This window comes from Balaenoptera ricei, chromosome 1 (assembly GCF_028023285.1).
Source record: "Balaenoptera ricei isolate mBalRic1 chromosome 1, mBalRic1.hap2, whole genome shotgun sequence".
In the NCBI taxonomy this organism is placed as follows: domain Eukaryota; kingdom Metazoa; phylum Chordata; class Mammalia; order Artiodactyla; family Balaenopteridae; genus Balaenoptera; species Balaenoptera ricei.
In genome coordinates, this window is record NC_082639.1 from 123169004 (window position 1) to 123178497 (window position 9494).

The 9494-nt window shown below is 59.9% G+C and overlaps 2 pseudogenes; one reads left to right on the forward strand and one right to left on the reverse strand.

The window, feature by feature from the left end:
• Positions 1-449: 449 nt before the first annotated feature.
• Positions 450-4502, reverse strand: LOC132367356 (thimet oligopeptidase-like; annotated as a pseudogene).
• A 90-nt stretch (positions 4503-4592) lies between these two features.
• LOC132367400 (serine/arginine-rich splicing factor 3-like) lies at positions 4593-8529 on the forward strand (annotated as a pseudogene).
• The last annotated feature ends 965 nt before the right edge of the window (positions 8530-9494 follow it).

Consider the following 9494-nt stretch of genomic DNA (forward strand, 5'->3'; position numbering starts at 1 on the left):
TCACTGGAGAGCCTGCCCGGTCGGGGTGCGGGGCACCATCCCCGTCTGAACTCACCCCACAGCTCAGCCGTCTCCCAGTGACCCAGACGCGTCACCACGGCCCCAGGGCTGATCCCCGACCAAGGTCAGAACTCCCCCCAGGGTGACGGCCCCCATGCCACTCCTGTGGTGGAAGGGACGGCAGGCAGAGACCAGGAGTAGAGTCTTTTTTATTAATGGCTGCGTTTTCAAAGAACCGTTTTGTTACCAGGAAAGCTCCCCAGGAAGGGATTGCATTAGTGCAACAAGGGGGAGCCTTGATGCCAGGCTTTCCAGACACTTCCAGGTGGAGACTTTTGGCCTAGGCCGGCCGCCGGGGACTCGGGGGCTGGGAGGACACACGGCCCCTCCCCCGCCCCGACGGGGCGCTAAGGCACCCGGCCCGCCTGGGGGGGCAAAACCCCGTGCCGTCAGCAGGCCGGCGGCTTGCAGCCCTCAACCTGCAGCCCTTTGCTCAGGAGGAAGGCGTCCTGCATGGGGTCACAACCCAGGAAGAGCTTCACCATGCCCTTGGCATCCTCGGAGCCCCCTGGCCTCAGAATGCAGCTTCTGTAGTCCATGGCAACCTGAGGAGAGGGGGCGGGGCTGCAGGAGGGTGGAGCACCCCCTTCACGGAGGGTGTGGGTGTGGCCACCTCTGCTGTGACTCAACAAAGGGCAGGGGAGCAGGGGGTTCTGGGCAGGGCCCTCAGAGCCTGGCAGGCCCAGGCGGGCGGCACAAGCATCTAGGCCCAGGCCAAGGACCTCCGTGTTGGTCTGCACGGCAGGCCGGCCTCTCACCTTGCCACTCAGGACGCCCTCCTGCTTGAAACGAGTGTGTGGACCGTGTCCGCGGAGTACACCTCGCTGCACAGGTAGCCATAGGACTGGGCGTCGTAGCTTCCTGCCAGGTGGCCGAAGGTCGCAGGCAGGTGGGTCCCTGGGACACACGCGGAGAGGCTCCTGCCCGGCCCCCTGGCCGCTCCGTGCCCCTTCCCCAGAACCCAGAGCTTGGGGCCTCAAAGCAGCCCTGTCTGAGTCCCCTGCCACTAGAGGGAGTATTGGCCCAACACTTCTAGAAAACGGGGACCTTGCGGGCAACTCAGTGGAGGGACACAAATCAATCTTTGCCGACTTTCTGCTGAAGCTCACGAGGGTTCACCCCTAAGCCTCTTACAGGGACAGCTGCCCGAGGCTCCGAGGGATGAGTCAGGGCTCGCCCTCCAGCACGGGGAGAGCGCGGGTTAAAGCGCTCACGAGGGAGTGAACTGCGTCTCCGCACCGACACGCACGGGCAAACCTCGTCGACGCGTTCCGTCCGGGGTATGAAGCCCTCTCCTGCCTCTTCCAGGCTCTCCAGAAAGCACGTGCAGATACGCCCAGCCCACCCTCGGACTCCGCGGGCCACAGCTGGAGGGACCAGCCCAGGAACCCAGGCAGGAAGAGGCCAGAGGTCAGCGGGCCTCGACCAGAGCCCGTCAGTCGGTCCCCCTTCACACACCACCAGAGGATCCTCTTGAACTGGGCAGTAGCCGCCAACCGACCGCTAAGGTGGGCCCGGCGTGTGCTTGGCTACCTGGCATGGCTGGGACCCCGAGGATCTCCTGGCAGAGGCGGGCATTGTCCTAGGCCGGGTCCGAGGGCGTCTGCGTGTGCAGGGCCTGGTCCACCTTGGCCAGGACGATCTGGCGCAGGTTGAAGAGGCCTGGAGGGCGGGAGGAAGGAGACGGGGGCGCTGGCACTGTGTCCAGGCCGTGCTTTCCAGCCGGGCGGTCCGGGAGCCCCTTTCCTTTCCCTCGGCCCGGCCGCACGGGGGTTGGCCAGCCGGGACTTGATGAGCTTGTCCAGCAGCTCCTGGGGGACGGCACTGCCCGTGCCCCGCCGAGACTGGCAGCAGCGCCAGGGCTTCACAGGGTGCGGCGCTCCCGGCCCCAGAGCCTACCCTCTGGTTCTCATCCCCGGCTGTCACCAGAGTCGCAGGCAACGTGCCCTTCTTTTCGTTTGTCTTTTTTCCGGCCCTCGACCACGCAAAGGTGTGAAGCCCTGCCACTCGCTGCCACGTGGATGCACCGTGAGAACACGGTGCTCAGCGAGAGAAGTCAGACACAGAAGGACACACAGGGTGTGACCCCACTGAGGGGAAACGTCCAGAACAGGTAGATCCACAGAGTCAGAGTGGGTTCCTGGTTGTCAGGGACAGGGGAGGGGAGGGAATGATAACTAAGGGCGTGAGGGACCTTTTTGGGGTGAGGGAAATGTTCCAGAACAGGGCAGTAGTGACGGCTGCACAGCTCAGTAAAGTGTCCCCACGCGCTCCGGTTGCAGTCTGTGAGAGCATCGCTCTCAGGACGAAGGGCTGACTGCAGGAAGACTGAACGAGCACTGGGTCCTGGGCCCAGACGCTCAGCTGGGGACCCCCCCCACATTGGGAAGTCACTGGGACTTGCTGAGCCTCCACCGAGACTGGCAGCAGCCCCAGGGCCTCACAGGGCATGGTGCTCCCGGCCCCAGAGCCTAACCTCTGGTTCTCATCACCGCCTGTCACCAGCCTTGCATGCAACGTTCCTTTCTTCTATTTTGTCTTTTTTAAAGGCAACTCTTGAATACCTGTATTTAACATGCAGGGAACCAGTCCTGACTCCTTGATCTGGGACTTCCAGCCTCCAGAGTCTCGAGGACATCCACTTCCGTTGTTTACGCGCCCAGTGCGTGGGGTTTGATGATGGAAACTGACACCGAGGGCATCGCCTCGTGCGGGGTGACATCAGCGGAAGAATCCCGTGGCGAGGGCCTGCCTGAGGACCACGGGAGAGCCCGGGCTCTCCCCGCCCCCTGCCTTCAGCCCCTCGCCTGCACCCTCCTGGGAGCGGAGCTGGTGCATCGCTTGCCAGAACTCATGGAAGTAGGTCTCCAGCTCATCATGCTGCAACAGGGAGGGCGGGTTGGGCGTAGGCTTGGTGAAGTTGGCCACCATGGCCGCGATGGCAATCTGGCGCCTCCCGTCCTGCTGCAGGCAGCCCGGCTGCAGGCCAAAGCAGGCCATGTGCCCGGACTTCCCTTCCCTGGGGAGGGACGCGGGTGAGGCCCCGCTACCACAGAGGAGCCCCGGCCCACAGCCGACAGGTTCCCCCACGCATGCACCGAGGGTAGAGGTCCAGGTAGAACTTGCTGATGGATGACCTTGCCCGAGGCCGCGTCCCGGACCGTGTAGAGCCTCACATCTTCATCTTCGTGACGCATGTTGGCGCCTTCCTCCAGGTCGAAGGTCAGCCCCAGCAGCTCCTGGGAGATGCCCAGCCGCCCGCGCGTGACCACCTGCATGGGGAAGGACTCATTGAGCAGGTACTGGTCCACGTGGTAGCGCGTCTCCTCCCCCTGGTTCATGTAGTAGCACAGGTCCTAGACGTTGATGGGCCCGTCAAAGTGCAGGCCCCGCCTCTGGCACTCAGCCTTCTTTAGCTCCAGGATCACGGCCGCTCCTGCTCCCCGAGGGGCTTCAGCTTCTGGGCCAGCTCATCTGCGGGCGGAGGGGAGAGGCTCAGCTATGTCCCTGTGGCAGCCGCCCAGCCGCCCCCCACCCCACGCCCCTCGAGGCAGAATGAAGGGTTGGGGAAGGCGACCCCCAAGGGCTGACACAGTGGGGTCTCAGGCAGCACCACGTCCAGTCAAGGTCCACCTGACCCCCGTCCCCACTGGGACTCGGGGAGGCGGGGTTACCTAGGAAAGTGGCCACCACCTGGCTGGTCTTGGCCATGTTCATCTCCAGCACAGAGTCGGCACGCGTCCTGAATCCCAGCAGGCGGGACTTCTGAGCCTGCAGCCTTACCAGCTCCCCGAGGATCGCGCAGTTCTCCTGGAACCCAGAGACAGCCAGCGCTGGGGACCGTGGGCCACGCCCTCCCCACAGGCCGCGGGCCAGGTCTCTGTGGGTGGGAGGGCTCTCAGGCCACTGGCGGGCACAGCCAAACCCCCTCCCTCCTCCTCCTGGCCTGGATTTCTAGACACTTTGGTGCTGTCCTAACATGTGGTCTTTATGAACACAGGTCCTTTTGGAACCAGAAACGGCGTGAACCATGATGAGCTCTAAGGCCAAGGGCAGGAAGAAATGTGACCAGGCTCTCCAGGAGCCACCCAGGGGCCTCCCTGGGCTCAACAATACAAACTTGGCTGCCGTGCAGACAGCAGCTCATCCCCACGGCGCCCGAACACCCAGCCCCTGGACGGCGAGAGACCTGTTGCTGCAGGTGGCCCGTGGTTGGCTGGTGAGGCCTGGCCCCAGGCGTACGCCACCTTCTCTGGGGCCACCTCTCTGGGTCTGCGGTGGGGTTCTCCTGGGAGCCCCCAGTCACCACAGGACCAATGTGGCCTGTCTGCAGCCCAAGAAGGTGGGGACACAGGTCTGTCCCCCGTGGACATCACCCGCGAGGCCGAGCAAGCACCAGTGGTGTCTGCGGGGAAGATGAAGGGCTCATGCACAGCCCCCATCTACTGAAGATGCTAAACGGGAGAAGCACAGACTGCAGCCACATGCGGTATGGACCAAACGCAAGTGTCCTTGCAGGAACCGATGTCTGAATGTCGAGGCTGTTCCCGGGCCACAGTGAGAAGGCCCAGGCCCCACACAAGGCACAGAGAGGGGATGGGGGGAACATCTGCGAATCTGAGCTCATCGGGCATCACCCCAGAAGGAGAGGGAGAGAGCCAGAAGGAGATACCGAGGGAGAGGGAGAGAGAGGGAGGTACAGACATCTCTCCCTTCCCTGGGTGTTCTCTAGTGCAGCCAAGCCTGAAAACCACTGCATTTTGGGAGATGGGTCCTCGTGGAAAAGTTAAATAGTAGCTCATGGCATTATCGACACATATTAAAATGGCCCCAAATCTTGGGGAGTCAGGGAGGGGAGCTGGCGGCTGCCTCGTAAACGAGGAGAGATTGGGCGTCAGAGGAGGTGCCTGCCTCCACCACCTCCGCCGCCGCCGCCGCCCCCCTCCAGGGCCCCACAGACTTCATCTCCCAGCTGTGGTCCTGGGCTGGAAGGCAGCGGGGAGGTCAGGCCGTCCCAAGCATCAACGTTGACTTCAGGGCTGATCTAAAAGGCGCCTGGTCTTTGTTGAAGCAGAAAAAAGAGAAAGCAGTGGGCAGAGGATGGGAGGGGGAGGGAGCCCCCATCAGCCCTTCTCCCTGTCTCCCTCTCTGTCTCCCTCTCTGTCTCCCTCCCTCCCTCCCTCCCTCTACCTCCCTGCCTCTCACTCTCCCTCCATCTCTCCCTCTGCCTCTCTCCCTCCCTCTCTCCCTCCCTCTCTCCCTGTCCCTCTTGCCCTGTCCTGTCCCTCTCTCCCTCCCTCCATCCCTGTCTCTCTTTCCCTGTCCCTCTCTCCCTCTCCCTCTATCCGTCCCCCCTCCCTTTCCCCGTTTCCATCTCCCTCTCTGCCTCCCTCTTTCCCTGTCCCTGTTTCCCTGCTCTGCTCTCCCTCTCCCTCTTTCCCTCTCCCTCTCTCCCTGTCCCCCTTTCCCTGTCCCTGTTTCCCTGTTCCGTTCTTCCTATACCTTTTTCCCTCTCCCTCTCTCCCTCTCGTGCTCCCTCTCCCTCTCCCTCTCCCACCACCTCCTTCCCTCTCCAGAGAGGGAAGGAGGTGGAGGGAGAGGGACAGGGAGCAGGAGAGGGAGGGGGGAGAGGGAGAGAGGGATAGAGGGAGGGAGAGGGACAGGGAGCAGGAGAGGGAGGGGGGAGAGGGAGAGAGGGATAGAGGGAGGGAGGGAAAGACAAAGACATCTCTCCCTCCCTCCCTCTATCCCTCTCTCCCTCCCTCTCTCCCTCTCTCCCTCCCTCTCTCCCTCTTCCTCGCTCCCTCTCCTCCCTCTCCCTCCGTCTCTCCATCTCCCTCACTCCCTCCCAGAGACAGAGAGACGAAGAGGCAGAGACAAGGGAGAGGGAGAGAGGGAGAGGGAGAGAGAGGGGGAGAGAGGGAGAGACGGAGAGAGGGAGAGAGAGAGAGGTCTCTTCCTCCCTTTCCCTCTCTCCTCCTTCTCTCCCTCTCTCCCACTCTCCCTCTTCCCTCTCCCTCTCTCCCCCCTCCCTCTCTCCCTCTCCCCCTCTCCCTCGTCTCTCCCTCTCCCTCCATCTCTCCCTCTCTGGGAGGGAGTGAGGGAGACGGAGAGACGGAGGGAGAGGGAGGAGAGGGAGGGAGGGAGGGAGACGTTTCCTCCCTCCCTTTCCTCCCTCTTCTCCCTCTCCCTCTCCCTCTAACTCTCCCGCTCCCTCCATCTCTCCATCTCCCTCACTCCCTCCCAGAGGGAGAGGGGAGGGAGAGAAGGAGAGGGGAAGAGGAGAGGGAAGAGGGAGAGGAAAGAGGCAGAGGAAAGAGGCACAGGGAAGAGACAGAGGGAAGAGGGAGAGAGGGAAGAGGGCGAGAGGGAGAGGGAGAGAGAGGGGGAGACGGAGAGAGGGAGAAAGAGAGAGGTCTCTTCCTCCCTTTCCCTCTCTCCTCCTTCTCTCCCTCTCTCCCACTCTCCCTCTTCCCTCTCCCTCTCTCCCCCCTCCCTCTCTTCCTCTCCCCCTCTCCCTCGTCTCTCCCTCTCCCTCCATCTCTCCCTCTCTGGGAGGGAGTGAGGGAGAGGGAGAGACAGAGGGAGGGAGAGGGTGAGACAGAGGGAGGGAGAGGGAGAGAGGAAGGGAAAGGGCGAGGGAGGGAGAGGGAAGGAGGGCGAGACGTCTCTCCCTCTCCGTCTCCCTCCCCCTCCCTCTCTCCCTCTCCCTCCCTTCCTCTCCCTCTCCCTCTCCTAGAGGGAGGGAGGGAGAGGGCGAGACAGAGGGAGAGGAGAGGGGGAGTCGGAGAAGGAGGTAGGGAGAGGGAGAAGGCGAGAGGGTGCCTGCTTCCCTCTCTGTCTCCCTCCCTCCCTCCCTCCCTCCCTCCCTCTCCGTGTCCCTGTCTCCCCCCTCTCCCTCTCCCTCTGTCTCTCCCTCTCTGGGAGGGAGAGAGGGAGAGGGAGAAGGAGGGAAAGTGATGGAGGGAGGTAGAGGGAGAGAGGGTGAGGGAGAGAGGGAGAGAAGGAGGAGAGAGGGAGAGGGAGGGAGGAAGAGAGCTCTCCCTCTCTCCCCCCTCTCTCTCCCCCTCCCTCTCTCCCTCTCCCTCTCTCTCTTGTCTTTGCCTCTCCCTCCGTCTCTCCCTCTCTGAGAGGGAGTGAGGGAGACGGAGAGACGGAGGGAGAGGGAAAGGGAGGAGAGGGAGGGAGGGAGGGAGAGACGTTTCCTCCCTCCCTTTCCTCCCTCTTCTCCCTCTCCCTCTCCCTCTCCCTCTAACTCTCCCGCTCCTTCCATCTCTCCATCTCCCTCACTCACTCCCAGAGGGAGAGGGGAGGGAGAGAAGGAGAGGGAAAGAGGAGAGGGAAGAGGGAGAGGAAAGAGGCAGAGGAAATAGGCAGAGGGAAGAGGGAGAGAGGGAAGAGGGAGAGAGGGAGAGGGAGAGAGGGAGAGGAAAGAGGGAGAGGGAAGGAGAGGGAGAGAGGGAGGGATAGAGGAAGAGACAGAGAGGGAGAGAGAGAGGGAGTGGGAAAGAGGTAGAGGGAGAGCGGAACAGGGAAAGAGGTACAGGGAGAGAGGGAGGCAGAGAGGGAGGAGAGGAAGCAGGGAGAAAAGAGAGAAAGAACACACCGTCTACATTTCTGTCAAATGACACCGGGGATCCTTACACAACCAGGAGAAAGTAACACAGGGAGGCTCTTTCTCAGCTGGAGCTGGAACTGCAGACGGGGCCAAACACCACCAGGCTGGCCACACGCGTCCAGCCACCGCTCCAGCCCCATCAGCCGTGAGTCCGGTCACCAGGGCTCTGAGTGTCTGCTCCAGGGAGCTGGGGTTCACCCTCTCACCCGGGAGGCCGGGCCAAGACAGCAGGGCCCCGGGCTGGACACATAGGGGAAAACGCATCCCCACAGGACAGCTTGTGCGAGCAGATTCAGCTACCAGATTCTAGAGGCCCGGGACCACCCTGTGGCCCGTGAAACCCAGGAGCCACGAGAGTCTTGCAACGTGATTCCTGTCCGTTGGACTGTAAAGTTTATGTAGGGAATCTTGGAAACAGTGGTAACAAGGCTGAATTGGAACGAGCTTTAGGCTATTATGGACCACTCTGAAGTGTGTGGGGTGCTAAAAACCCTCCTGGCTTCGCTCTCGTTGAATGTGAAGATCCCCGAGATGCAGCCGATGCTGTCCGAGAACTAGATGGGAGAACACTATGTGGCTGCCGAGTAAGAGTGGACCTGTCGAATGGGAAAAGAGAAGTCGAAATCGTGACTGCCTCCTTCTTGGTGTCGTCGCCCTCGAGATGATTATGGGAGGAGGAGTCCTCCACCTCCCACACATCTCCAAGATGGAGAGCCTTCTCCGTCAGCCAGAGCAGGTCCCTTTCTAGATATAGGAGAAGAGAGAGATCCCTGTCCCAAGAGAGAAATCACAAGCCGTCCTGATCTTTCTCTAGGTCTCCTAGCCGATCTAGGTCAGATGAAAGGAAATAGAAGACCACTTTGCAAGAGGAGTGGTGTACAGGCAATAACTTCATTTGGCAGGAGTATGTACAGAAAATTCAAGTTTTGTTTGAGACTTCCGAAGCTTGGTGCACTTTTTAAATGTTTTAGTTGTTCACATTTGTTTGTCTCTTGGGAGAGTGACACATAAAGGTGTCATTCTCTATGGTTTGAAATGGGTCCTGGGAGGCATGTAATATGAAGAATTGTTACCTTACAATGTTCCCTTAAGCAAAATTGAACTTGCTTTGAATTTTTGGTCTTGCCTAGACTGATAATAAAACTCTAACTCCTGCCCACCTAAAGTGTGATGTTTACTATTATGGAAACACACTGGCAAACATTGAAAAGACTTTCTGTAGCTGGGATATGGTATGCAGCTGTAGTTAAGCAAGCAGTCTTTAAAAGGTGCTGTGAACCCAAGCCAGCAGGTAAAAATGAAAGCCGCACCCTTACCCTAGATTAGAGGTTTAAAAATTCCACTAGTCTTCACACCGGACAAGAGGTTGTCCAGGGAGTTTAAAATCTAAGAAGTTTCAAGGAAATTAGTTTACCTTTGAGTTAGGTCATACATCCCCTCTGTGATTGCTGTACATGAATACATAGCTCTTTGTAATATTTTTTGGAAATTTGAGATTATCAAGATACCAATGTCCTGCCAGATTAAGAGTATATTGTAGAGCTGAACTTTGAGTTACTGTGCAATTTTTTTTTTCATGCTGTCATTTGTAATATGTTTTGTGAGAATCCTTGGGATTAACGTTTTGGTTGCAAAAGAAAAAAAGAAAAGAAAAGAATCCGCCTGCCAATGCAGGGGACACAGGTTCAAGCCCTGGTCCGGGAAGATCCCAGGTGCCGCAGATCAACTAAGCCCGTGGGCCACAACTACTGAGCCTGCACTCTAGATCCTGGGAGCCAGAACTACTGAAGCCCACACGCAACGAAGACCCAACGCA